A 6,792-nucleotide genomic window follows, 5' to 3' on the forward strand; every position below is an offset into this window, starting at 1 on the left:
CTTTGAACTGGGCAGTTTAGAATCTGATTGCTTTGAACTTTGAACTGGGCAGAGTTCTCAGATTGCTTGAACTGGGCAGTTTAGAACTCATTAGTTTAGAACTCATTAGTTTAGAATCTGAACTTTGAACTGGGCAGAGTTCTCAGATTGCTTGAGAATTTATGAACTTTGGCTGGTTTTGTGGATTTGAATCTGAACTTTGAACTTTGGACTGAGCTATATATCTCAGAGAACTGAACTTTGAACAAATAGATAACCAACAAATCTGAGCTGGTTTTTTGGATTTGAATCTGAACTTTGAACAAATAGATAACCAACAAATCTGAGCTAGTTTTGTGGAATTGAATCTGAACTTTGAACAAATAGATAACCAACAAATCTGAGCTGGGCAGCAATCTGAACTGGGCACCAATCTGAACTGGGCAGCAGAGTTTACTCTGAACTGAACAATCTGAAAATGCAGACTCTGAACTGAGCGCTCGGTTACATCCTGGACAGAGAACAGTTTATGCTTAAATATAATTGCGCTCTATTACTAACGAACAAACGTGACTAGTCCAATGGTAACTCCTTGCTGCTGTGAACCCTGGCGTCTTGTGTTCGAGCTTTGGGATAGGTAGGTTTTTTTTTTGTTTTGTTTACATTTTTCAATCATTTTCGAATTTTTCTTTTATTTATTTACATGTATAGCACCTGTTTCTCCAAATCATTTCAACCTTTTTTTGGGGTGTTAATGGAGGTGTACCATGATGTTTTGTGCCGGTGCAATTTTTAGAACTAGTTTAACTATTAATGTAAGTATTTGTTATTTTACTAAAGAATAAGTGCTAAAAAACCTTAGGTAGCTAGAAAAATCTATAAACTTGCATGTACACTTCATTTTGGTGTACAATGTTGACAAAAACATGCAATTTGTTCTGACAAAGTGGTGACATACATCCTACAAAAATGCATACAGCCCTCATATAAGGCTAATTACTAAGTGAGACATGTTCATGCTTGTGATGGATCTATACTACCACTTTCTCCAAATCATTTTAAACTTTAATGGCATGTTTATTGAACCAACCTATGATGTTGTGTGCAGTTATGCATTTTTCAGACCTAGTTTACTAATTACTGTAATTATTTGTTGTATTTCGTAAATATATTTGTTACAATACCATAGCCTAGCTAGAAAACTCTAAAAACTTGCATGGACCATTCATTTTGGTGTACAATGTTCACAAAATAGTTTCAACTCATTCGGACAAAGTGGTGACACACATCCTAAGAAAGGCATACATCTCTCATACAAGGCTAATTACTAAGTGAGACATGTTCATGCTTGTGATGGATCTATACTACCACTTTCTCCAAATCATTTTAAACTTTAATGGCATGTTTATTGAACCAACCTATGATGTTGTGTGCAGTTATGCATTTTTCAGACCTAGTTTACTAATTACTGTAATTATTTGTTGTATTTCGTAAAGATATTTGTTACAATACCATAGCCTAGCTAGAAAACTCTAAAAACTTGCATGGACCATTCATTTTGGTGTACAATGTTCACAAAATAGTTTCAACTCATTCGGACAAAGTGGTGACACACATCCTAAGAAATGCATACATCTCTCATATAAGGCTAATTACTAAGTGAGAGATGCTATTGCAAGTGAGAGATGTATAGTACCACTATTGCAAAAATATTTCAAAATATTATAACATGATCATAAACCCAACTAATGTGTCTATGAATAGATAATTGCAAAACAAAACATAGAGATAAATAAAAAACAAAGAATTAATATAAAATGGTATGCAAAACACAAAAAAGTCTCCTTGCAGGCGCTTGAACCTTGGAGCTCGGCCTTAAAGTTAGCAAGTCAAACCATTGGGCTATGCACGTGTTTTCGACATATACCCAGCGCTAGTATACTTAAACGCATTAGACTCCGCATTGCCAAACACATTGGGCGCCAAAAACATTTTCGCCGTCGTCACTAAAACAGACTCCGCTCTCATCCTCTATCTCCCGCACTCCTCTTATTTCTCCCCCACTCTTCTTTCTCCCCCACTTCTCCAAACCTAATCGCCGCCGCCGGGACACGACGGCTGTCGACGACCTGCCCCCTCGACCAGGAACCTCACCGCCGCCGCTGGGACACATCCGTCGTCGACGACCTGCCCCCTCGACCAGGTACCTCACAGCCGCCCCCTTACCTCTAATCGCGTCGATGAGCTGCGTCGGCGCCGACTTCACTCGCCGCATCCCGCTCTATCTCATTGCCATCCGCATTTCTCTCGCCCCTTCCACCTAACACGCCCCATCCACATTGCTCTCGCTAACCCCTAAACCCTAACATCGTTGGATTTGGGTCATCGCAGACGACCTTGATGGTGAACAAAAGGAGGCACAGAAGTCAGAAAGGTCCAACCCCTAAACCCTAAGCATCGCTAGATTTAGTTTAATTATTCATTCGTTGTTATCAGAGATATTGTATATTGATTTATGTAATCATTGTGCACTCATACAGTTGTGTTTGGTTCCTTACATTGTGTTATATGCAGTCACATCCATGTTTTAGTAGAGAACTTATGTTTCTAGTACTGGTAGACAAGGTTCAAGAAAGCGCGATTAGGCGTGCGATTAGGCGCGGTTAAGCGCTGCGCAGAGGGTCAACGCATCGCTTACCTACTAAGCGGGCAATTAAGCGCTGGCCCTGCTTAATCGTGCCCATTCGGCATGTTTAAGGGAGTAGAGGAGGGAGAGGAAGAGGAGGAACACCTCCGGGGTCAATCCAGCAGGCAGCAAATCGACGGATCAACGAGAGAGAGAGAGAGCGGACGGACCTACGATGGCTGCAGGCAGCAGATTGGTGAGAGAGAGGCGGAGCGGCTTCACGGTAGAGGTGAAGATCGCACGAGGGAGGAGAGGCTTCGGGAGAGGGAGCCGGAGAGCGTACGGCACGGAGGACGATAGGCTTCGGGAGAGGGAGGCGGAGAGCACAGGGCGGCGGCGCGGGGCGTGGAAGGAGGCAGCAGAGTACTAGGTCATCACGGGAGAGGGGTTTTGCGTTGAGCCTCCTGGCAGGTGGGCCTAGTGGGCTGCAGACTCATGAAGAGAGGAGGTGGGGGTTAAGGGCTGCTGCAGGGTGGCCCAATATCATGTATTTTTTTCTTTTTTTAACAAAAATGATTAAGCACGATTAATCACGCTTAAGCATTTTCACCACCATACCGCTCGCTCAGCGCTTAGTGCTTTCTTGAACCTTGCTGGTAGAAAGAGATGAGAATATCTTCACTTTTTTTGTTCATCAGCTTGTGTAAATCTACATCGCCTAATCAATGTACTAGCTAGTACTTTGAACATTGTTTAAGCCTGCATAAAGATTTCCACAACCAAACAGGGGAAACACTACAGTTACAGTGCAACCACAATTATGAACTTGCACAATCATAACCAAGCTTCATAATGACTGAATCTACACATCTTATCTATTTGCTTTTAGTCAAATCCTTCCCTGCAAATAGTAGTACCTCTTAGCTTTTAGTAAAATCCTTTACATTATCTAATACACACAGTATGCTTGTTCTTATCTATCTTGCAAGTAGTTCAACATGAGCGAACTGCTTATGAGAGAAGACGGGATAAACAAGTGGAGGAGAATATAAAGAAGATGCAAGATTTGGGTCTGAACAAATATACTTCTGTTCTAAATAATTCTGTCTCACCATCTGCATCAACAAAGGGGAAACATGCAGCAAACAAGGTAAATAATAGTTCAGATTCGGATTCATATGTCTCTTTCTATCTCCTTGACGATGATGATCAAGGAGATACTGATGATGACAGTGAATATTATGAGCAGCCAAAACCCCTGGCAATGAAGGTGCTCCTTCTATCTTCAAAGTAGTGGATGCCAAATAGTTGCATTGCATTTCAATGTTTTTTATCTGGTGTTTAATATATGCTCATGCCTTTAGATTCATATTCTTTATTTCATACCTCTTAATTAATATATGGTCTTGCTTTTAAATGCACATGACTATTTTTTTGTGGACAGTATCCTAGAAGAGGTAGAAACACAACCCTTGCTTCAAAGAAGAAGATAGACCCCAACATGGCTCCAGGCATTAGGTTCAGCAAGAGAGTGAGGGCAGGTGCACAACCACAGGAGCAATCTTCAAAAAGGTTTCACTCTACAGAGACAGATGGCCACAATGTACAGGAACCAACAGATGGAAATGATCACATACCAAACAGCCCTACTACACCTGGACTTGCTGATCATTTCAGCAGAGCTGCAGAGGAAGCCATGGCATCTGCTGCTCATGACAGTACAGGAGATGTTGAAGGCAACAGCCGTACTACACCTGGACTTGCTAATCATTTCAGCAGAGCTGAAGAGGAAGACATGGCATCTGCTGCTCATGACAGTACAGGTGATGCTCAAGCCAATGTAGCTAGAGATGAAGAAACTGAAGGCAAGTTCTATTTTTTCAGTCAAATAAGGCATCTCTTTTGCTGATTTGCATGAAACAAAACAATTTCATTATTCAATAAAAGCGAATTATATTTTGTAGCTCCTACACAGCGAGCACCAAGGAGACCCAGGGCAGCAACCAAGGGAAAACAACTGGACAGGATGACTAAAGTTATGCAAAGGAGACTGCCCATAGCTGTTGAGGAAGGCAAAAAAAGGCCACATGAACCTGTTCAAGCTGCCAAGTTTGCATCAGAGGCTGGCATCATTATTCGGGAAACCATGCCTATCCTAACTCGTTGGAAAGATTACAAGGACGACCAGAAATACTACAACAGCTTTGTGTCACAGCTAAATGTAAGTGCATTACTGATTCTATGGTTCACTTGTATACTGCTTAACCTGAATTGACTAACTATGGAATTGTCATATGCATAGGGGCGCTTGTCCGTTAACACTGAGGACAAGGCAACAAAGGAAGCTTGCACCGATATGCTACGCTCTGCGGTAAAAAACCAGCGTTATCGGCTCAAGCAGAAATACTTCAATGGTGTACCTGCAAATGAGATTAGCACAACTTCTCCTGTATCTTACATGACTGATGAACAGTGGAGGGCATTAGTTGCAAAGTGGTCTGATCCAAAGAACATGGTATGGGTATCTTGTCATATATTGTTCTTTCACTATACGTTTGCAAAGGATCTTCGCATATTGAACCTATGATCTAATCTGACATGTTCATTCTCTTGTAGGAAATAAGTGAAAAGAACAAGCAGAACCGCAGTCCAGTAAAGTTTCATCAGGCTACGGGTTCTCGCTGCTATGTGGCACACTTACATGCATATGTAAGTAACTATTACCTTGTACTACTACCTGCACTTTTGCACTCAACTTCTATTGCATTTGATCTGAGCAAACTTCGCTGTGATTGTTTATCCACGAAACAGAAGCAGAAGAGAAACCGAGAAGAACCCAGCTTAGACCAGACTGAAGAACTAGATGCGGTGGACGCCTTCAAGACCTGTCATACCAGCTCCAAACGTGGCCTGAGTGAACCGGCAAGAGAAGCACTTGTAAGTTCATTTGTTTTCTTTATTTAGTGTAATTTTTATGAGATCATATGAGGGAGGCTGGCTGTGGGTCGATGGAACGAAGGGGAGTGAGATCGATGAGTGAGATCGCTTGTCCCATCCCAGGGGAGTTCAGATCATAGTCTATTTTGTCTGCCATTTGTCTGCCATCAAATTTCTGAAATGAAAGTAAATATCATAGTCTATTTTTTGTAGGACCCATGCACTAGAAATGTATAGGTTTTAGAGTTTTTGTTAAGCAAATCTGCTATAATTTGTAACTGTTTTCACATTATTTTTCATAGTCTATTTATAGAGTCTTTCAAATGTATAGCTTTTAATTTGCCATCAAATGTATAGCTTTTAAGCAAATCTGCTATAATTTGTAACTGCTATAATCTGCTATAATTTGCCATCAAATGTATAGCTTTTAGAGTCTGTCAGTCTATTTTTCATAGTCTTTGTTAATGCCTTGTAGGACCCGTGCACTAGAAATGAAAGTCACTGTTTTCACATTATTGTCAGCATCTTGCTGTTGCTCATTAGCAATAACATGTAACTGTTTCTGTCCATGATATTTCAGTCTCATATGGAGGCTTTGAGGGCTGAACCTGTTGCTGAAGGTGAGATGCCAGCATCCAGTGTGCACCTTGTGTCGAAGGTGCTGTCCCAGAGCAGCTCACACCAATTCCTGAAAAGCGTCGACATCAAAACATCGGCAACCTCCAAGGCTTCATCATCAAACCATAGTGAGCTTCGGGAACAACTTGCAGCTGAAGCGACGGCTGCTGTTCAAGGTGAACTCGACCAGCTCAGGAAGAAATGTGAAGAAGCTGAGGAACAGCAGGCGAGGACACAAAGGGAGTTGGAGGAGTACAAGAAGATAACAGAGAAGAACAGCAAGGAGATGGAGGAGACCAATGTGCTCATCAAGAAGCTCTTGTCCTTGCATGGTAACTCTTCTTCGACATGAGGGCTGCTAGTCAGAGCTGCTGTTTTTGGCCTGTTCTTTGACATGAGGGTACCCAAAAACTCTAGTTGCTCGTGGGTGTCAACTTTTGATTATATGCTGTTATGTTTGTGCAAACTCAACTGAAATGTGAACTCAAGTGGTGATGCTATGAACTGAGTTTAGTGTTGTCCACTTAGTTTGTATGCGCACTGGAATACTAGTTGTATTCATCTATGGAATATGGAATTGTGTGCTCATTCCTCTATTCTAGTATATTTTGCAATTTCCAATAAAATTATTC

The 6,792-nt window shown here is 41.5% G+C and overlaps 1 long non-coding RNA gene across 1 annotated transcript; it reads left to right on the top strand.

Moving 5' to 3' along the window:
• Positions 1 to 4,781: 4,781 nt before the first annotated feature.
• Positions 4,782 to 5,258, top strand: LOC103642737 (uncharacterized). The gene is made up of 3 exons (XR_002265816.2): positions 4,782 to 4,826; positions 4,908 to 5,120; positions 5,222 to 5,258. It is a non-coding gene; the product is annotated as an uncharacterized lncRNA (long non-coding RNA).
• Positions 5,259 to 6,792: the final 1,534 nt, after the last annotated feature.

The sequence above is a fragment of the Zea mays genome, chromosome 10 (assembly GCF_902167145.1).
Source record: "Zea mays cultivar B73 chromosome 10, Zm-B73-REFERENCE-NAM-5.0, whole genome shotgun sequence".
NCBI lineage: Eukaryota > Viridiplantae > Streptophyta > Magnoliopsida > Poales > Poaceae > Zea > Zea mays.